The sequence below is a fragment of the Mobula hypostoma genome, chromosome 4 (assembly GCF_963921235.1).
Source record: "Mobula hypostoma chromosome 4, sMobHyp1.1, whole genome shotgun sequence".
Taxonomy (NCBI): Eukaryota; Metazoa; Chordata; class Chondrichthyes; order Myliobatiformes; family Myliobatidae; genus Mobula; species Mobula hypostoma.
Window position 1 is genome coordinate 154,530,703 of NC_086100.1, and position 23,386 is coordinate 154,554,088.

General features: G+C 40.1%; 1 protein-coding gene across 3 annotated transcripts in view; it reads left to right on the forward strand.

Annotated features, from left to right (window-relative positions):
- psd3l (pleckstrin and Sec7 domain containing 3, like) overlaps positions 1–23,386 on the forward strand; it is a 423,076-nt gene that overhangs the window by 54,661 nt on the left and 345,029 nt on the right. For all 3 annotated transcript variants that reach the window (XM_063046770.1, XM_063046769.1, XM_063046771.1), the window contains exon 2: positions 4,308–4,419. The gene's annotated coding sequence lies outside the window, so the exon portion shown is untranslated. The remainder of the gene's footprint in view (positions 1–4,307; positions 4,420–23,386) is intronic.

Genomic DNA, 23,386 nt, shown 5'->3' on the forward strand with positions numbered 1-23,386 from the left:
TATTTATTATTATTTTGAATGTTACAATGAAAATGAAGATTTGGAGGATGCAATCATCGAAAGCATTATTTGAAGGCAGTCCATTATCTGCACTAGGTGTCTGTACTGATTTGGTTTATTTTCAATCAGAAGAACATGGCAGCATATGTTGTGTTGTTGCGTGAATGAAATCACCTGAGAAAAGTACTGGTAGATACAAAACTGCTGCTTTATTCAACAAAACGAGGTACAGCAGGCATCATACGGAGAAGCTTTCCGTGGAAAGGTCTGCTGGCCCAACCTGGGACTCGATATTTATGTGCTAAGTACAGACAATGCTTTCTTTTGAAACTACATACAAAGCTCACACCTCCTGATTCGTATCCATACCAGCATCATCTGGACTGGGGTTCACAGCTTTTAGGAATCCATTGTTCAGACCTGTACTCCAATTAAAATCCACAATACATATTCAAAGGCAGAAGACTGGTAGCCAAAGCCATTTGCTAAAGGTAAATGACCTAACCCAAGAATCATTCTAACACAATGAATTTGTCCATCAATAACTGTTAGGAATCAATACACGGTTTTGTATCACTGCAGTGGAATTGGTAGTGTTCTAATATATTCTGTTTCATTTCAATATGTAATTCGTTACTTAGTTCAATGGTAGTTTGTCTTTTTTATATCTTTTTAACTATTTCCATGAAACTTCGGCTAATTCTGGCGGCTACTTAATTGGGCCAAAATGTACTGGTCCCGATGTGTCCCAATTAACTGGAGTCCACTGTACTTATTTGTATATTAATTTTTAACAAAAATTAAATAAAAAAGATAGCAAGCACTTCCCGAGGAAAGCCCAACTACAGTATGTTGTATGTTCATAAGAACAGAAGAAATGGGAGCAAGAGTAGCTTTTTGGCTCCTAGTGCCTGTTCTATCATTCAATAAGATCATGGAAGGGTGCTATTTTCCTGCAGAAACCCTATATATTCATTTAATAGCTAAAAATATATTTGAGTGTACACAATAACAAAGTCTTCTCAGTCCAACTGCAACATCTGTGTGAAGAATTTTCTTCTCGGTCCTGAATGACCATCACCAGACAGGGGAAAGAATAACTCTCCATCTACCCTGTCACTCTCTGTAAGAATTTTCTATATTTCTGTGAGATCATTCCTCATTTTTATGAATTCAAGAGTGTACGGGTCTGGATCTGCTTAATATTTCCTCAGGGATATTTTTTCCTGTCCTTGGAATTACTTTGCTGAACCCTTGTTGTATTCTCTCTATCACAAGTATATTTGTCCTTTTACTGAAACCATAATATGTTCCAATGTGGTTGCATTGAGGCGCTATATAATTGGAGCAAGATGTCTTTACTCGTTTGCTAAATCCTCCAAAGGCCAACATGTTGTTTATGTTCCTAGTTATAATAATCTGATGATAGCTCCCAAAGTGAAGTCCACTGATGACTCACAATAATGTCAATTGCACAGTGTCTGGATGCACTTTCTGCATGTCTCTGTCGGTTATATCTTCCAACTGGGAGCTCACAGGACTGGAATAGATTCGTGTCATCCTTCACACTGAAGTTCTGACCAATATCATGTGCTGGCCTCCTGACCCTGCACGTGTCTGGAAAAGCATGGTGAGGTCCCGAGCCCCAGGTGCTGTGTGGTTGAGTCCCCACTTCCTGCAATGAACTGACAGCTTTGTGAGATGGCGAAGCAATGACTGAACTGTCTCTTTTCAGATCTGATGTAAGAGTTTCTAAATAATTTACTGTTCAAAAAACTGAAATGAAAAAAGTACAAAATCAGTTCAAACAATATTTTAAAGAATCAGTTTCCATTTCTGATTCTGTAGGGTAAAAAAAAAGAATGGATTCTCCAGTTCTATGCCCTGATTTATTACACAGAGGATAGGAGGGAAGGATTCCTCATTGCAATGCTGGGGAATCTCAGTAAACAAGTTTTCATCTCTGGACTTCAGATTGACTCCGGCAATGGAGTGTGCTGACAAAGGAAGTGATGTGAATTAAGTTCTGGACTTGTAGCTGCTCTTTGGAAAGTCCAGGATTTATTTCGGACATGGACTGTTCTCTTTGGGACTGCCAGCCGTAGCCAGCATGATCCAGCCCATTAACATTCACATTGTGTTGGTTGTTGCATCAGCCAATCAATCATTGTGATAAGGTAAAGAACTGGACTGTGTGAAAAGACTTCCATTCTCAAAACAAAGCAATCACATGAAGTAACTGTGATCCATATGCAACAGACAAAAAAATAAGATCCAGATGACTTTGTGGCTTTAAGTTGAAATGTGGTATTGTTTTAAACTGGCAAGGGTAATATCAGGATTACTTCCTTTGCAGAAATGACTCTTTGAATGTGAGACAACCATGTTAATTTTACAGCCTAAGTTACTGTCTGCATTTCTTCAAAGCAGTAAATCATGTGGCTTGCTAATGCACACCACCTTTAGATATTTCTCCCAGATGGTTATTCTTCTGATTTGAGACCAAGCAAACTCATCTCTGTAAGTGGGAGAAGGGGAGCATTCTGTGTCAAATTTGGTTTTGCTTTTGTTTGGCAAGATTTGTCTCTGCCTACTGATCTCGGAGCTATGCTGCTATTTACAGCCACCACCAGTGTATTTGTTCAAGGGATATGGGATTTGCAGGCTGAGCCAGTGTTTAATTGCCCATCCCTAGTTACTCTTGAGAAGGTGGTGGAGAACTACCTTCTTGAACTGTGTCAGTGCTGAGGTGTGGGTATGTCTACAGTGCTGTTAGGAAGGAGGTCCAGGATTTTGACCAAGCAATGATGATATATTTCCAAGTCAGGATTGTGTGCAGCTTGGAAGGCAACTTGCAAGTGGCGATAATCCCCAGATGGACTGTACCAGGATAAATCTGGCTCCTTTTGCCCCAGCTCCTTTGCAGTGCATGCAGCCAATTTTTGACAGAGTTTGCAGAAACCATTTCAAAAACCAAAACTATTGTTTATTTTACAGTCACTGAACAGATGCAAAGAAGTCCAATTTCACATTTTCTAATAGTTTCCTATGTATATGCATGCACAAAGATTTAAATGCCAAATTATATATAAAAAGTAGTTTATCAGCATTAATGTGAGCAAAATCCCTGAGGAAGACCGCAAAATGTTTCCGCTCCTGAGTAAATCCTTGGGACTTGGCAGAACTTTGCAGACGTGGCAATAATTTTTTTTCCTTTTCTGAATTGGTGGGTGAAGGGGGCTGGCAACTTGCTTTGGAGTCAGGGTTCTACTGTTAAAAGACAGTAGAAAGAATTGAGAGAGAGACCCTGTTCAGCATCCTTTGGGAATTGCATCCTGTGGCTATTTAACACAGAAACCTCTCGTATTACAATCATTAAGGTAATAGAGTTCAGTTTTTAAAGAATTCATAAATCATCGTGCAGCGATTTGAGAAATGGAATAAAATTCAGTCTCATTGAATCTACGTGAGAAAAAGTAAATATCTTGTGTTTCCTGAGGTGACAGTATTTCATTTTGTGGAAAATTGTGGTATGGACTTTTCTAGGAACACAATTCCTTTGTAAAGTGGGGGACATCTGTAATCAAAGTAATTGCATCCAGCTCTTTAAAATACATTAGAAAAGAAACTTCAGATGTGTCTTAAATTATTGGTGTTTCGTTGCGTTTGCATGCATATGTGTAAATACTTATTTGCTTATGTATATCTCTGTTTACCTTTGTGCGGGCAAGTGTATGACTGTGGATATATCTGTGCGCATACTTGCTTGTGTGAGTGTGTGTGTGTGTGTGTGTGTGTGTGTGTGTGTGCGTGAATCCATAGCATATGTGTCTGCTTGTTAGCTTAAGTGGCTTTCTGTATTCCGGTATGTTTGTGTTTGATTTTGTTTACTGGTGTGTTGGTATATTTGTCTTTGTGTACACATGTATTTTAAGCATGTCTCTCTATACCTGCACATGTATGTATATATGCTATAAAATACTTATTTGCTTATAAAAATACTTATTTACCATGTGTGTCTCCATTTATGTGTGAGGGTGTGTGTATGCATTCTTTTTAAATAGTTGGGAATGACTATTAAGGAATACCCCCAGGCTTGAGTTTGGTGACAACTGGGATTTCGAAAGTATGTGTAGCTTTCTTACAGATGTTTTCTGTATCTTTTCTACATTACCACAATGATTATATTTTAATAAGGATCACTGGCAGTCCAAGACTTTGGGCTGTTCTGAAATCACGAAAAGTGCTTAACCAAATAAATTATTTTTGTGTTTGTCTAATTTTGTTGCTCTTGTCTTCCTCCTCAGACTGAGACATTTGTCTGGATCAACAAGACTTCTCCACACGCACAGAGTGTTGCAAAGGCTAAATATCAATTTTTGTTTGGCACGCCTGCAGAAGACGACTCTTTGGAAAGGGGTAAGATACGATTAGGAATGGCAAAAAGTTTGTTTGGATTATTTTACTATTATTTTTCTGCTCTGAGGAGTCATACCCAGTCCCTGGACCTTGTTTGTCATGCCAAGTCAAAACCAAATTTAAAAATGATTTATTTTTGGGTTATGGAAGTTATAGGTACTCTCTTACTGCATTTGAGATGGTAGTGATGATGAGTCACCTTCTTGGGACACTTCAAGTGAAAATAAAATATGCCTCTCACTTCAGTGTTATTCTGGAGAGAGGTCAAAGATTCTGACTTGGATTTTGAATCAGTGTGATGAATAAATTATCATTACATACTCAGCTTAGAATGTTGAGGGGAACGAACAAGATGGTGCTCCCATGCAACTCAAAAGCATCACTTTTCGACACTGACCTGAACTCCGGAAAGTGCTGATGTTCAGTCAGTTGAACTGTGCCCCTTGCCCTGTTAACTCAGAACTACGTCACTCTGAATGGTAACTTTTAAAATACGGTTGATGTAGGTTTGTATCAATGTAACTGCTCATTCAACAATTCAATCTAAATGGAGACGTGGCACTGAGCAGATCAAATTTTGTATTATAAAATGAGTGGGTGAGCAAAACTTGATGTGTTCTCTGTGAAAGATGTCAAGCAAAATTAATAAACAATATAGTAATTGGGATTTGGGAAGTGTGCCTGGAAACGTGAGCTAAGTACAATCCCCAGTTGAACACTTCTTAGCAGCATGAGTAGAATTATGTTTTTTCATAACTTCAAGTTTGTACCACATGTATTTTTTACTCAGTAAATTAGATGACAGGTGTAACTTGATAGGTGATGCTATTGCATTTTAGTTGCAGATATGTCAGGTCAAGTCAAATTTATTGTCATGTGCACAAGTACTGTGAGGTGAGTTACTGTTACGTAACCGGCAACAATGAATATTAATCGAGACTGGTTTTGTAAAAACAACCAAACATTTATTAAACACGTATAAGCGATAAGGAGAAAAAAAAACAAAGGAAAACTTTGACCGGAGATTAAACAGGTACGCAGCCGTTTATCAACTCCACTGGGCTCTGGCTGTTAAAGTGTTAAATGCGGAAACAGTTTCTTAAAGCGATACAGTCAGATACAGTTCTTAAAGCGATAACTTCAAAAGTCCAACAGTTTTACACATTCAATTGGGAGAGACTTCTCTGGAGAATGATTTCTTCACCGACACACCTTTACTGCCGGTTCTGTCCACAGGATTCCCGATGCTGAAAATAAACAGTTTAAATCGACTGACCTTAAATTCCTTTTAGAGAGAGAGAAAGCCTTTGCATGAACTCATTGCGCTTTTACAAGAATTATCTCAATGCAGCTTCTCTTCAACGAAGACTCAATAAGATCGATCCTTTATTAAACTGCCAAACCGATGCCGACTTCTCTCGATCCTTCACTTCGACGAATTCTTCACTCTCCCTTCAAAACTGTCGGAATTGAGTAGATTGGCACTTCCAGCCACAAATTTCCAGTTCAATAATACAAATCTTGTAAGAGAACGCTCCTTCCGTTTTAAAAATGAAACTGCGTCACAAAAGCAAACATGCAACAGAAACGGAGGCACAACACCTTCTACCTGGAAATCTACAAACTCAAAATCCCTACTGCGTCACCTGAGTCGACCCTTATATAGTCACGGGGCACATGTCATCATGTGACCTCACAACGGCGGGAAAATCACATCAGGTGACCTCCAAAAGACCATTACAGCATTCTCACACAAAAACAGATCTCCTTGAGCATGTAACAGTTACAGATAAAATGGAAAACTGGATTGTAGAAGCATCACAGACACATAGGTACAGATAATATATGGAATATAAATTATACATAAGTTATATAAGACAGAAAAATGTGTGTAAAAATAAGATGGTAGTACAAAACAAAACACACAGAGTGCATAGTAGTGCAAGAGATAGTCCTTAGTGTTCCGTTGCTATTCGGGTTATGCAGGCTGGTTCTAGACCCTGATGGTTGTATGAAAGTAGCTGTTCTTGAACTTGTGGTGTAAGAATTCTGGTCTCCTGTCTGATGTTGGCACTGAGAAGAGGTCGTGGCCCAGGTTGTGATGATTCTTGATGGTAGATGTTGCTTTCTTGAGACAGTGCTCTCTCTGGTAGATGCTCTCTCTGGTGGGGAGTGCTCTGCCTGTGATGGACCAAGCTGTGTCCACTACTCTCTGCAGCCTCTTGCATTTCTATGCGTTGGAATTGACACAGCAGACCACGATGTAACCAGTCAGGATACAACTGGGAAAGTTTGTTTAAGTGTGATTGGAGTTTCACATGATTGGTCATTTTTCTAGGTTAATGCTTAGAACATCTTGCTTTTGATTTCTCCCAGAGAAAATATAAGCAATAGTTAAATTGGGCTTGTTAAAATATCCAATTGAGCAATATTGAAGAGAAGACTACATTTAGAAAGATGCAAAATATTGTGTTACATGACAAACACAACTGCCAATAATACTCACTGGGGTTGGAGAGAATCTGGAGAGAATTAGTATTTCAGATTGATGACCTTTTACCAGAATATGAACACATTTTAAAGGTAAAGGAAGTTTTAAGTTTCGGACAAATTGAAATGTGAAGGAAAATGCCAAGTGTAAGGTCAGTGAGATGCTGGGATTTCATGGATTTAGATGAAAAAAAGTATCAGTGGTTGACAATGACACAGGCAACAAAAGATGTTGCAGAAGTTGTTATCTAAAATTCAGAGTCAGTATTGATTTCTGAAAGCTAAATTAAAGCCAGCTGAAACATGATGTTCTTAGAACATGAATTGGGCTTTACTGATGCAATATGAGAGTGCAAGACCAGAGTGGAGTGGGTCAGAGAGGTAAAGTGACAGGCAAGTAGAAGTTCATGGTTACACTTGCTGAATGAGGATATTCCACAAAAAAAGTGAGATGTACATTTTACATTTAGTACATAGATCCAGGTACCTACAGAATGGAACCACGGTTGATGGACTCAGGTCAAGCACCATCTGTGGTGAGGGAAAGGGAGTTGATACGTCAGCTCCAAACAAGTTGGGGCTTTGTGATTGGTTGAAAGTTTCTGGATGTGGGTTGACTAATGCTGTGGTTTCTGGCCTTGGGAGCAAGGGTGTTATTTGTGCTGTTCAAACTTGTTGCTGACAACATAAATTGTTAATGGGGAGTTGGTTTATAATTGCCACATACACCAAGATACAATGAAAACTTTTGTTCGCATGCCATCCAGATAGATAATTTCGCACATAAATACATTGAGATACACTAGTTCAAAAGGAAGACAAAACAGAATTCAAATTAAAATTTTGCAGTTGCAGAGAAAGTTCGAATCAACAAGGTCATGTTGAGGTAGATTGTGAGATCAAGAAGTTATCTTTTCACATTATGAGGTCTTTCACGAGTCTTATGACAGCGGGATAAAAGTTGACCTTGAGCCTGGTGGTACGTGTTCTCAAGCTTTTCTATCTTTTCAATGGAATAGGGGAGGGGGGGTCCTTGATTGTGTTTGCCGTTTTTCTGAGGCAATAGGAAGTACAGACGGAGTTAATAGCGGGCAGGCTGTTTTTTTGTGATAGACTGAGCTGTATTCACAACTCTGCATTTTCTAGCAGTCTTGGCCAGAGCAGTTACCATACCAAACTGTGACGCATGTAGGATGGATGCTTTCTGTGGTACAGTTGGAACTACCTGTCAGAATACTGAGACAAATCCTTAACAAACACATGGTGCATGGATTGGAGTAGTCCCTTTTGTAGGGAGTGCTTTGATTGTTACAAAATTTGCATCGTATGAAATTTTGGAAATAATGAATTAGTTGAACACCTAAAAAATAGGATTTTATCCCCCAGAGATCAATGTAACATTGATATGATGTTGGCATATACTCTCATGACAGAAGGGCAGAAAATTTGGTCATAGATAAAATATGAAAATACGTTCTTTAGCCCATTAGGTCTCTGCCAAGCACAAACACCCATTTTCCATTTACCCCATTTTATTCTCCCCACAGTCTCTTCAGCTTTTCTGAGATTCTGCCTCTCATCTACACACTAGGGGTCATTTATAGTGGTCAATCAATCTACCAATCTGCACATCTTTGTGGGGGGAACCCGAGCACTTAAGGGAGTTGGCACAATTTGATAAAACACATGCAAGCACCACATAGACAGTACTAGGGTCACTCGAGTTGGTCACAGGAAAATCGTGCAAGCTCCACGTGGAAGGCATCCAAGTTCAGGATTGAAGCTGGATATCTGGCGCTGAGGAGGAGGTTCTATTAGCTGCACTACAGAATTGTCTTGCTTGTAATTCAGAAGGTGGTGGGTTTAAGTCCATATCCTTGTTTTGTATCCCAAGTAATATTCAAGGAGATGTGCACTCACTGATATGCTACTTTTTTTAATAAGATGTTAAACCAAGGCCCTAACTGTGCTGTTAAATAGATGCTACAGATCTCTGGGTATCCTTATGATGAATAGCCATGGAACTCTGCTACCTAAATCAAAAAGCAAATTCTTAAAAATCGGGTTAAATTGTCTTTATCGTAGATGTGTTTTTGGGAACTTATTGTGTGCATATTTGTTGATTTTCCACTTAAAAATGATTTCATTAGCCTAGTGATTTGAAAGGTCTGATCACAATAGGCTTTATATAAAAATGTATGTGTTTTATCATTTTAGCAACGGACATTTTAAATGAAATGCGTTCTGAAGTTCGTATGAGAAAATGCTAGATGACTTTCAAAGCAATTCTAGAGGGCCTTATGAAATTTATTTGAGCAACTTATTAAACTAAGATGTTCCCAAAACTAATTTTACAAACAGCAAGTCTCTCAGAATTGAATTGGATATATTGATGTATTTCCTTTTGCAAGAAAATAAATCAGAGTAATGGAATGCAAAGTGTCACCGTGAAAAGAGAGTTCTAATTTCTAACTGGTCCTTCATATTTGGTTATTTTCCCTAACAGTTCTGCTGAAAATTGATTTTGTGAGCTGCTTGTTGTAACTGAAAAATTAATTGCATTTGCTTCTTCAAGAGAAAATTTCCCTTGCGCAGTTATACTTTTATGAGAGAAGAATGTAGTTCTGGTCATGACTCTTAGGAGGGAAGATTGAGATTGTTGAGATGTGGATTGAAAATGAATACAAAATGAATTTGGTGCTCTGCTCTGAGTGTATTTTTAAGATTGATTTATCTGTAAATGGACCTTCCCTTTCTATAGAGTGTTCCAACTTGGGAAATTATTTTGCAATATTTTATAACTTTGATCTCAGTTAAATTTCTGTTCTATCTCTGATTCCCTGCAATTTTACAGTGAAACTCCCAACATTATTGTATATCCTTCTCATTTTGTTTATTTATCCAGGGGTTGTGTGCATTGCTAGCAATGCCAGCATTCATCACCTGTCTCAAGTTTAACCAGAGCTACTGAAATTTAAAAGGCTTTGGGATTGTTGGGAGGTTATTCAGCTGCTGCATGATATTTATCCTTTGAGCTGCTCTTATACCACAGTATTTATGTTTGGGTATATCTGTTACACTTTCAGGACTTAAGTTATTCACAGTTAATGAAATATATCCACAACTCTTCTGTGGAATTCATAAAGCCTGCTTCACCCTACATTAACATAGGACCAACATTCCTCACTCAGTAGTACACATCCCCTAAGTTTGATAACTCTGTTTAAAGCCAAAGAAAACTTCTAGTCCAACCTTGAACAAAAGCTGTAGTCTACATTCCAATGAAAGACAAATTAATTCTCCAAGGTGACCTGAATGCCCGGGGTCTAAAATGAGACCTTTTTCAATAAAGCCTGGCCAGCAGAAAGAGTAAAGAAGGATAACTTGAGAGTTGTCCTGCTCTTGACAAAATGTTTGGACCACGGTCTTGCCACAATCAGCAACCCGTTTCATCAGAATGACGAGCAGAAAATGGCAACACTCTTGATTTTGGCACCAGTGGATTATATCTTTGCCTGAAAGACCTCAGGAATGTCTGCTTCAGCTGCCTCCCAAAGTATACTGATAACTGTTGGACTACTCAATTCCCAATTCACTCATTTGTCTCCATCAACTTATCCCCAAACAGCAACATCATAGAAACAATGACACATGAAAATCCCTGATTTTTTTTTTCAAACAATCATTGTTAGAATTGCTTGAGCTTAGTTCCACTGGAAGGGAAAATATCTGTTCCAATAACATTGAGGAATAAATACCATCTTTCTTGAAAGAGGTGGATTACTGGTGGTCCTACTGAATCCATCGCTGAAACTATTAGTGGCTTTGGGAGAAAACTGGGGGACAGAGAAAATGATGCGTCCCAAATAATTCTGATAAATATTGTCAGTGCTAGGTGTTCATTAGGGCCAAATGTGTTAGCAACGTTAGAATGTGAGAAAGGGAAAACCTTCAGATGGTTGTATATTTTGCAGAGTATTCTATTGGTTGGCTTAATGTACTTTGCATCAGTTTGGAATCCACCCAGAGACAAGATAATTCACCACAAAATATTCTTCATCTCTGAACTGCCACTGCAGATCTGACTGGGGAGGTTCATTTTTATTTGATTTAGAGATGGTGCGGAAGAAGACTGTCTGGCCCAACGGGCAGCACTGCCCAGCAACCCACCTATTCAACACTAGCCTCACCGCAGGATAATTTGCAATGACCTGTTAACTAACTTGTACGTCTTTGGATTGTGGGAGGAAACTGGAGCAATTATAGGAAATCCACACGTTCGTGGGGAGAACATATAAACTCCTTTCAGATGGTGCTGGAATTGAACTCTGACTACAGAACAGCTGTAATAGCGTCGTGCTAACCATACGCTACCATGGTGCTCCAAATTAAAAAGACGTAAAGGTGAGAGGCTGGCTGGTGACGCAGTGTCATCAGCACCGGACTCCGGAGCGAAGGTTCCCAAGTTTGAATCCAGTTGGGCCACTCCTGGGCACGCTTTCCACCCGTGCTGGGTTGAGTGTCGAGCTTGCAACTTAGCCTCGTAAAAAAAAAAACTGCGCTGTGAGAAGGACGTGGGGAACTACTCACAGAATCTTTCCTCCAAGACAACACTCTGCCTCTCATCCATTTCCTCCTGTCCAACCCACTTAGCCCTCTCAACCTCTCAGAGATACTGACTCTTATTTCTCAGAGGTTGGATGGACACTTCATCTCACTTTGACCCTTCAACCAAATACCTACTCTTTAGATCAGAACAGAAGCAGATGACAACAACTGGTTACAAGGGAAATTTGTGTAAGTTATGATGGTTATGTTATTTTACCATATTTAAGATATTCCATTTATCCGGCCTCCCCAGCATTTCTAATAATTAAACCAATTTATAAAATTCTCTTTTCCAGCTCTGATGAAGGGTTTTGACCTTGAGAAGTCAGCAACATCTGCAGTTTTTTATTTCGCTTTCACAGGACAATTTATCTGTGTGTGTGTGTGTGTGTGTGTGTGTGTGTCGTTGACCCTTTAGCCTGACATCAACACCACCCCATTTTACAGCAAGCATCAGGTTGATTTTGCACTTTGTATATTTCTTTCTTTAGGATGTCCACCCCTTCCACTGAACCATTCTAGGATGATGCTGCAAGGGTGACAAGACAAGACAGGCCACCCATAGAAAGTAAAATAAAAGGTGCTGATGTTAGAAATCTGAAATAAAACCAGAAAATGTGGCCAAAACTCATCAAACCAGGCAGCATCTATGGAAAGAGAAACAATTGTTTCAGGTCTGAGACTCTTTTTCAGTTTTGGACCTGAAACTAAATATTTCTCTTATCACAGATGTTGATGGTCTGCTGTTTTTCCAGCTGTTGTATTTTTTTTCTGGCTGATCTTTGTCCCATCACTGTTCTAACAACTCTCAGTGTTGGAGGTTGTTAAATATCTAGTTACCCTTACTTGGCAACAACTTGCTTACTTAGTTTGCTATACCAGCCCGTATATGAATTAGCATGTATGGGCTAGTGAAACCCTTGTTTGATTGACAAGGAGCTGCATTCCAGATGTGAAGTGAGAGTCACTTCCTTTAATGCTGTTAGACTCAGTATAGCATTAGGATGCCGTGATAAACCAAAGTCTATGGAATTAAAGCAAAGAACTTCCATTGACTGGAGATAATCTTAGCACAGAGGGAGATGACTGTAATCATTGGAGGCCAGTCATCTCAACACTGCAGTATCATTGAAGTGGTTTTTCAGGCGTCTAATCAACAACTTTAATTTCTCTGCATTTGATCTTTCCACTTTCATGCCGGGGTGGGAATGTTCACCCCTGATTGCCCAGTGTTCATTTCCAAGCATGGTTCCTTAAATAACAAAACTGCGTGCAGAAAGGTCTTGAACAATATTTTGGATTAGTGGTGTGAAATTCGCATTTTCTATTTGTGCAAGTCAAACCAGCTCCCCTGGTATAATCGTTATTGAATCTGCCACCATCAATGTGCCTGACAATCTTTAGTGATTAAAACCTTGACTGGTCCAGCTGGATAAATACAGAGGCAAGACGGTGACCAGAATTCTGTGATGAGTGACTCTCCATTATCAACACAGTACAGATGAAGTGTATGATGGATTGTTACCTGGACAATGCAGATCAGCTCACAGGAAGTTCCTTATGTCTTCTTCATTGATGTTGTATCACCACTCTTCATATTAAGTTCTTCCACTACACTATAGATTGTACTTCAACAACTTGCCAAATGATCTTCTTCTCCGAAATCACTGACCTCTGTCACCAGGGTTAGCAGATGTATCCGAACAATGCCCGTAGGGAATTTATTTGGAAATTTATTGTGGTGTTTTCATCATCTTTGCTTCAATGTCATTGAACCCTACCTCAGAGCACAGTGCAGACATCCCACCCTGCAAAAGCTCATTTCAGGGAGGTAGCACCATCAATTTGCAGGAGACTTCCGGGAGAGGTGGGATGTCTGCAATAGAGTAGCTCCTTAGCAGCTGGCCAGCTAGTTTAAATAACGTTAGCTATGCTAATGAACGATTGACACCTGTTAAACTCACCTCAACATGTCTTTTACAGTCTTAACCCACCATGGGCAATAGAAAAGTCACTGTTGCAAACAGTGCAGCGAGCAACACTGTCCTTATTTTGACCCCTATTAGGCAGGGGTACACTTTAGTGTAGTCTGGGGTGACGTACGTTTTATATTTTTTTGGAACGCTCTGCAATGGCACGCTCTCACTCTCTCTCGTCGCTTGCGTGCTCTCAAGCGCTCTTGCTTGCTTTCTCTCTTGCTCGCTCGCTCGCCCTCTCTCGCTTTCACTCTTGCTCGCGCGCTCTCTCTCGCTTGCTTTCTCGCGCGCACTGTCTCTCGTGGTCACTCTCGCGCTCTCTCTTGCTTTTCTCTCGCTCGCTCTCAAAAAAATTGATTTCCGTGTTATTGTATATAATTTGCGGGCATCAGGGAGCCACTATTAATATGTGGGAGACTCCTGGAAGTTTCGGGAGAGGTGGGATGTCTGACAGTGGGAAGATCATCAGAATGAGAGTTGATGTGATTTAAGAAGATGGCTTCCCAAGAACCCACCAAGGGCTGATGTGTTAGGTGGTCATTTTGCTGCCTGACGATTCGGTTAATCTCTTGATTTACTATCTGACAGAGGCGTTCATCCAGCTGCTGAAAGGTTGTAGCATTTATTACCCATCCCTATTAAGGTTACTGTGTAGTCTGGAGTCGCTCGTAAACCTCATTGGAAAATTTAATACTGCTTCAGGATAAATGGAGGCAAATTCAATACTTTATAATAGATATAGTTATTTAGCTACCATCACTGGAATTGAATTGGTGATTTATCAGGGTCCTCTGATACATTTACAGAACTCCTTTGTATTTCAATCACACAGAAGTCAGTAAACCTGTTTATAATCAATGAGCTTGTTACATTGTGTAGTGAGGATGCTGAGTGGAATATTCCAATGTCTTAGACGTGTCATCTTTGACAGGATTGGTGGCTGGTTCCACATTACTTCAGGATTTTGACATTTTGTTGTGAGGTTAAACAGTGGAAAATGAGGCATATTACCCAGCTTGGCTGTCCTGGCTCTTACGCAATTAGCTCCTCCTTTCTAGCCCTTTCCTGCTTTATTTTACGTTTGCAAGTTCCTTTTGAGAGTTACTAATAAATATTGTGCACCATCCATTTAGACAATGTAATCTGTAATTTCAATTTCTTTATAGCTCACTAAATAAAGTTCTCCTTATCTTCTCCCCCAGCACTTTAGCCAATTTAAATCTGTATCGTCCGATTATCAACCCCTCCTGTCTTGCAATTAATTTATTCTTATTTGCTGACAAATCCCCTCTTAATTTTGAACAGCTGTTAAATCTCCCCTTAACTTTCTTCACACTGAGGAGAACTGCTCCAGAATTTCCGGTCCCTGGACATTACTGAAATCTCTCGGTTCTGCAATAATTCTTTGAAATTTCCATTGCACCACCCCCAATAGTTTTAATCAGCTAATACTCTCAGCTAATTAACAAAGAACATCCCTTTGCCAATACCCCACTTAATCTAGTGAACTGTTTAACAAGCTGGATCTCAGTATATTTACACAGAATTTATGGCAAAGGAACAGGCCATTCTGCCCAATGAATTTATTTAACGCTCCTCCCAATGTACTCTATTTTAAATGTTATTATTAGCATTTCTTACAAACAGAATTCTCTAGTTTTCTTTTAAATGAAACTATGTCACTTATGTACACCACTCCTTGTAGTGACATGTTACAAATTAATGTAGACAGAAAGGTGTGGACCTTGGGGCTTTTAATACAAGCTTTGGAGTCCCTGAGGTCACAAAACATCACGCTAAACCTGAGCAAGGAAACCTTCCGATTACAACCTATTGTCCTCCCTCAGAGCATGAGTCAGTGCTCATCCATATTAAACTCTCAAAAGAAAGACAAGACACAGAAAGCACTTGAAGAGGGGTGGCATTAGCTAAGTTGTTGGCACCACCACCACAAAATGGTCTTGCTGTGTCCCAAAATACATTACTACGTCATGCAGTGTTCCTGCAGCACGTAATGAGTGAAGCAACATGGGGGGTAAATCTACATGACTTTACCCTTACCTATTGGTAACTCATGCACCTGTTCATGTCTGCATCAGGAGAAGTATTCCCTGCTTCTGGAGACAAAACTCTGCCTTCACGCTAACGTCATCTTTCACCACGTCGTGTGGCATGGCACTGTAGTGTGAAAATGGGATAGAACTTATCTGGGACCAGGGCACCCAAAAGGGACAGTGGCCAACACCAGCAGCACAGATGTCTTCCACCACTACTGATCGCTTTACGAGTTGACAATTTCCTCAGATCACCATTACTACCATTACTATCGAGTCAGCGGCCAAATCACAGACAAGTCCTGCCGAAGGGTTTCGGCCTGAAACGTTCACTGTACTTTTTCCCCATGGATGCTGCCTGGCCTGCTGAGTTCCTCCAGCATTTTGTGTGTGCAAGTCAGTGATCAACACTGTTTTAGTGGGGACTGCTAAATGACATGTTTGGATCGAGATCAGCCATACCTGAAAATTAATTGCCAACCTGAAGAAATGGTAACACACCACTATATAGTTACTAAATAGCAAAGATAGCATGTGATAGACAGTGCTAACTGATCTCATAACAAGTCAAAGTTCTGCAGTCATACCACAGCCAGTCCTATCGGTACCAGTGAGACTGGTAATGCAAAGAGAAGTCCCCAGGGGCATTTATCTTTAATGACAGTGTGCTTAGAACGTGAATGGCAAAGATCAGGCTGATGCACTTACAACCTTTAAAAGAACTAAATAGATGATCCTTCCTGGGATCTCCGCCATTGTGGAAGTCAGACTCCAGCCAGGTTGATGCACCTCATGTGAAACCCAGAAACAGCTGAGTGCACTGGATGAAGCACAGGCTGTGAGAAGAGACAACATCCCACCTGAAGATGTTCATTTCAGAGCTGGCTGTGCCTTTAGCCAAGCTGAACTGAAACAGTGAAACACTGACATATACCTGACAATGTGAAGAATTGCCTTGGTACATCCTGTTCGGAAAAATTAGGACAAATCTGTTCTGAGTAATTGCCATTGTTACGTACCCCGTAACTGGGTTGCCAAACCAGCAGAAATGGACCACTTAGTTGGAGTCTGGATTACTGGAACTAAGAAAGTTTTATTAAAGAAATAAGTCACACAGTACTCTAATCGTAAGGATATAAATGCAACAGGTTAGCAATGATAAAACACACACGTACACAGAACTAGTGTAATAGGAATCAAACAAGCTCTATTGCAGTTTAGGGGTAAAATGATCAGTCTCAAGTGACGCAGAGTTCAGTTCAGCTTAGTACAGTTCGCGGTAATCGCTGTTGTGCCGTTAGAGAGAGAGAGAATGCAAATTCTGATTCACACAGACCTTTGTTCTTCACAGTTAGCTTTCGGGCGAACCCTTTTATGTCTTCTGTGGTCACTGACTGTGATCCCTCCGTTCCGGATACAGCCGTTCTTCCGCGGTGAACCCGGCACCCAGGCAAGGGCGGATACACACACCAGGTTCCCGCCGATCGTACCTTTTAACCCTGTCAGTCTATGGTTGGTCACGCGACAAGACCTCCAAACTCTCACCAACTTGTGGGGGCACACCGCTTTTCCAGCATCTCGTTATTTCGTGATCTCGTGGTGTCTGTCGTGCCTTAGCGAACCTGTTCTTTTTATCTCCCTGCTGGGGTATTGCCTGTCCATCAAACTTCAAACAGTTCAGGTTCAAAGCAACCGGTCTGTCAATACTCGGACTGGTGTCTCTTTTCGTTATCTCTCTCTCCTCTCTCATTAACATTTTGAACGTTCCTCCATTTGTCTCCCTTATCTCTCTCATCAGCATCAATCTTCTGATAACTTGATTTGTCGTCACACCATCCAATCACTCTACTCTCAACCATTAGAAAAGTAATGGGTGATGTCATTGAAGAGGCAATCAGGTTGCACGTAGGTGCATGGAGCTCAGAAAAATAGAGGGCTATGGGTAACCCTCAGTAGTTTCTATGTTAAGGACATGTTCGGCATAGCTTTGTGGGCTGAAGGGACTGTATTGTGCTGTAGGTTTTCTATGTCTCTATATTCACCAATGATCTGTTCAGCAGTTTGGTTTCAGTGGGATCACGTAACTCCAGATCTCATCACAACCTTGTTCCAAACTCAGATGAATTCTGTAGGTGAGTGACATTTCCTATCACCAATTCAGCATTCGACTGAATTTGGAATCAAAGAGCTCTGGGGAAAAATAAAGTTAGAAGACTGTTTTGGTTGTTGGAGGTCAATTATCTCAACTCAGGACATCACTGCAGGGCACAATAATCATTTCCTCTCTCTGCCACTGGTGTACAGATTCTGCAGTGCATACTACCTACAAAATGCACTGTTGTTTCTCACCTTGGTTACCCTAACAACACCTTCCACATCTGAGATCTCTATCCCTAAAGAGGAGGAATAATGCTGGAGGAGGTGGTAGAGGCTAGGGCTGGAGTAAATGAAGTACTTTATGGGGGAACAGTGGACAGGAGCAAGTGAGAAGTTCTCGGTATAACTGAAAGGCAAAATGACATTCTGAGAGCTCAGTCCTCTTAAGGAGGTTTCCCACCAGACGGCCCTGCAGAATCAATTCATTGCAAAGTCAGAGGAAAGAAAATCTGTTTGGAGCTAATCAATGTGGATGCAGCATAGATTCTCCTGGGATCCAGAAGAACTGATATCTATTCCAACACTGACACTGGAGAAATTCAGTAAAAGGTTGGTGGAAGACTCCAAGATAGGACTTTAATGAAGATAAGCAGTTGAGCTTATGCTGGTGCTTTATTTATTTGGTGACAAAATAATTTTTATATTTTTTGAGATAATACTTAACCCTTTCAATACTACGCTGTTTTTAGATATGTCGGGGGGGGGGTGGGGAGAGACCCATTGAAGAGTCCCAGGGGAAAAAACATAGAAGGAAAGCTCTCAGAATGTGCATTGATGCATTCTGCTAGAATAATAGTTCAAAATTAATGGAAATGTAAATCATGTTTTTTTAATATATTTCCTCATGGGATTTTAAAGATGCTGCCATGTATTGTTGCCATGAAGGATTATTAACCCTATTAGTTTTAACGAGAATGGAAGTAGTCAGGGTTGGTTGGTATGGTCAGTGAATAGAGTTGGGGTGGTGGAAAAAATTCCATAAAACTGTGGTAGAGGTAGGAGCTACAGGTGGAAAACAATAAGAGGGAAATAAGGGTGGAATTTGGCAAGTCTTTTTTCATAGTTAGTGGGTCAAACAGAATGGATTTTATTGGCAAGTATTAAAATCTTGGAGCTTTTAAGAAATTATTGGGTCATTTGGCAAAGGAGGAATTGTGGAATCTTTCCATGTGGGTGGGTGTAACCCTATTGCCTTATGAGCAGAATCACAACATCCAACTGACCATTCAGTGAGAGAAGACTGCTCACATTCCTTCTTGACAAGCGATGGTTTGATGTCAGTAACTTGGATGACGGGATTGGTGGCTTTGTGGCCAAGTTTGCAGATGATATGAAGATAGGTGGAGAAGCAAGTAGTGTTGAGAAAGCAGGGATGATACAGAAGGACTCTGACAGATTAGGAGAATGGGCTGAGAATTGGCAGATGGAATGCAGTGTCAGTAAGCGTATGGTGATGCCTTTGGTAGAAAGAATAAAAACGTAGACTATTTTCCAAATGGGGAGAGAATTCAAAAATCTGAGCTGCAAAGGGTCTCGGGAGGCCTTGTGTAGGATTCCCTAAAGGTTATCTTGCAGGTTGAGTTGGTGGTGAGGAAGGCAAATGCAATGTTAATATTCATTTTGAGAGGACTAGAATAGAAATCAAGGATGTGATGTTGAAACTTTATAAGGCATTGGTAAAGCCTCACTTGGAGTATTGTGAGCAGGTTTGGGCCCCTTATCTTAGAAAGGATGTGCTGAAACTGAAGAGGGTTCAAAGGAGGTTCACAAAAATGATTCTTGCAATGAAATGCTTAGCATATGAGGAGTGTTTGGCTCTGGGTCTGTACATGCTGGAATTTAAAAGAATGAGGGGGGATCTAATTGAAACTTATCAAATATTGAAAGTTCTTTATAGAGTGGATACTTTCTGTAGTGGAAAAGTTTAGGACCAGAAGGTACAGCCTCAGAATAGAGGGACGTCCATCTAGAATGAAGATGAGAAATTTCTTTGGCCGGAGGGTGATGAATCTGTGGAAGTTGTTGCACAGGGAGCTATGGAGGCCAGGTCATTGGGCACTTTTATGGCAGCGGTTGATAGATTCTTGATAAGAAAGGGTGTGAAAGATTATGGGGAGAAGGCTGGAGAATGAATCAGCCACAATCAAATGTCAGAACATACTCAATAGGCTGAATGACCAAATTCTGCTCCAATGTCCTATGGTTCTCTATTGTGTTCACTAGGGATGATAGGGAGAGTCGTTATATATTAGGAAGCAATCTCTTGTTAAAGTGAACTTTGGAAGAATGTGTAATTTTCAGAAGGTATATGAAGTGTATGGTATAACTCATTGCCAAGATTAGGACCAATCAAATCGTTTAGGAATCGTGACGTTAAGATATTTGAAGCTATTCACTGGTTCATAATGCAGTTGTCTGAAATGTTCATATTGCTAGGCATCTCTTGAAATCTCCCCAAACCCTCCACAAACATAGCTTTCTTCCAAATCTGGCTTTGCGTGCATCTATCGTTTCACTGAAGCCATTATTGGTGGCTACACTTTCACCCCTATCAAGAATATTCCCTGAAATGCATTCGCTAAATCTCCTTCCACTATTTCTCTATTGAACTGTACACTCATTGATTAAGGTTTTGGACTCTCAATATTTCCTTCTAGTGTTTGGTGTCAATTAGTATGAACAGCTGCACTGAAATGCTGTGTTATTTCACATTGCAGATGGAGCATCCACTTTCTACTAAAGTATGCATCACAATCCTTGTAATTAATAACGCTGTCCATTAAATAAGCTCCACACCAATTCAAATCTGGTGTTGTAAGTTTGCTTGAAGAATCCTTGTAACCCACATGAAAATTCAAAAAGGTGTTCATGATGTATCAGAAAGGAACCAATATTAAAAAAAAATTACCAATCATGCTAATGTCTGCTGCAGGTTTCTGAGAACCAGATTGGAATCTAAGTGATGAACAAGCTGTGAGAACAGATTATGACAGTATCAACCATCCTTGCAATCCACAGGCAGCAGTCAATATGTTGCTTCCTCGTGCAATGACCATAATCTTCCAGTAACCGTTGATTATTACTTAGTGCATTTACAGTGATTACATTACAATCCATTCTCTCCACCACGTGGATAGCAATTTTGATCAATGGCAGGAAGCATATTGTCCTCTGGCATTTGGTGAGACAGCTGGTGTTCTCATGAAGGACATAACTGAATACACTAAAGCTCATTCAGCCTCACGGTATCTATCCACTCTAAAAATAACAGCTATCCTGAAATGACTGCTCGGTTTTCTTTGCACTGGCTTCAAATGACTGTTCAAACTGCTCAGATTTCCTGCTGTTGATGACATAATCTGAACCAAGGATGAGGTGGCTGCTTTGTAGTCAGTTCTCTTTTAGCTATGCTCTGTCTTCATCGTTATCAGGTATACCATGCATTAAATAGTGCGTGCATAATTGATGTGTGAAGGCATCCTTTGCCAATTTTGTTTAATGAATTATATTTTTACCCTGCAAAAGAACATTTCCTCATGCATAGAGCACATTTAATTATTTCATTGAAGTGAGCAGAACTGACAAAGAATCAGTTCACAATAGAGTTCATGGAGTCATACAATATGCAAATAGGCCATTTCGTCCACTGACCATCATGCTCCCATTTACATTTACCCTACACTATTTTCATTGCATTCTCTACACGTTTCTTTCGAACCAACCCCCAAACACCCTAGGTTTTATCACTCACTTACACATGTGGGGAAATTTAACGTAGACAATTCACCTGTCAAACTGCATATCTTTTGGATGTGGGAGGAACCAGTAACCATGTGGAAACTAGTGTGGCTGCATTGGGAATGTGCAGGACATAGACAGCACTTGGGTGACTGGAGAAGTGAGGAGAAGCTCTACTAGTTGTGCCACGATGCTATTTCCGCAGGATCTATTTTAACCTAGAGAAGCAACCACTGACAGCTGAATGCAAAAACGACCAATTGTTCTAGTTTTCCTTTCCTTAGGAACATAGAAACATAGAAAACCTACAGCACAATACAGGCCCTTCAGCCCACAATGCTGTGCTGAACATGTACTTACTTTAGAAATTACCTAGAGTTACCCATAGCCCTCTACTTTTCTAATTTCCATGTACCTATCCAGGAGTCTCTTAAAAGACCCTATTATTTCTGCCTCCACCACTGTTGCTGGCAGCCCATTCCACACACTCACCACTCTTTGTGTAAAATCATTTACCCCTGACATCTCCTCTGTACCTACTTCCAAGCATCTTAAAACTGTGCCCTCTCGTGTTAGCCATTTCAGCCCTGGGAGATATCCTCTGACTATCCACATGATCAATGCCTCTTATTGATGGTCAGTCACTACAGATAACAAGCAGAATAAAAATCTTGCCCAATTTCAGCCTCTTATTAAAATTATGGCAACCTCTTGTGATATTTTGTATCTGGATAGAGGTGGATGACAATAACACCTTCCCCTTATGTTGCACCTTTATCAACAAAATGCCTCAATACGGGTTTAATCAAACAAATATTGATGGCTAGCCACCATGTATAATGATATTAGGACAGGTGTCTAACATCTTGATCAAAGTAGCAACATTTAGGAAATATCTCTACTATGAAGAATCTATCAAATTCTGCTTTGCCGATCAAAGACTCTGTTTCCACTTCCCTTTGAGGAAGAGTATTCCAAAGATACTTCCTCTCTGAGAGAAAATTTTTGCAACATCAGTGTTAATGTGTTAAACAAGGATCCTATTTTGGGATTTTTAATGTGACCCCTGTTTATAAACTCCATCTAGGGAGCTTAAATTAAAGTAATTAAAGTAACTGAGGATTTAAAAAATACAGTTTTATTAACAGTATCTGTGAAAACACGCAGAACTTGTAAAAGTCTTTCTGGTTCACTGATGAGCTTCATGAAAAGAAATCTTCAGTCCTCCTCATCAAAATGCGACTGAAGAACTATCAATATGGTTGAACCTCAACTACCTTCCTTTTTTTTGGGCGTGTGAGTCTGTGCGTGCGTGCGTCTGTGATGATGTCTTTTTCATGGCTTTTTACAAGGTGCAGAGCGAGAGAGAGACTGTGTGGTGAGCCACTCCTCACACAGACATTTTCACAGTATTTTTCTCTTTATTTTACGAGGTCGAGTTGCGATCTCGACACTCAACCCAGCACGGATGGAAAGTGTATTCGGGAGCGGCCCCGCCTGGTTTCGAACCCGGGAACCTCTGCTCCTGGGTTCAGCGCGGATGTCATTGCACCATCAGCTGGCCCTCAACTACCTTCCTAATTCAGGGGCAAGAGTGAAGGGCAATAGATACGGGCATTCCAGTAATGAAGTAATTGATGTCTGCAAAAATGAATGCTATCGGTTGTGAGGAAAGTAGAATTCATTCATGTCTGTGACACTTAAGTAAACAACATCATTTTCCTCACCCCAAAATATAGAACTGAATCAGTTCTAAAATAGAAAATGGAGGACTTTATACTTTATACTTTATTGTCGCCAAACAATTGGTACTAGAATGTATAATCATCACAGCGATATTTCTGTGCTTCACGCTCCCTGGATTACAAATATTAAATATTAAAGATATTAAAAACAGTTAAAATTAGTAAATATTAAAAACAAATTATAAATCATAAATAGAAA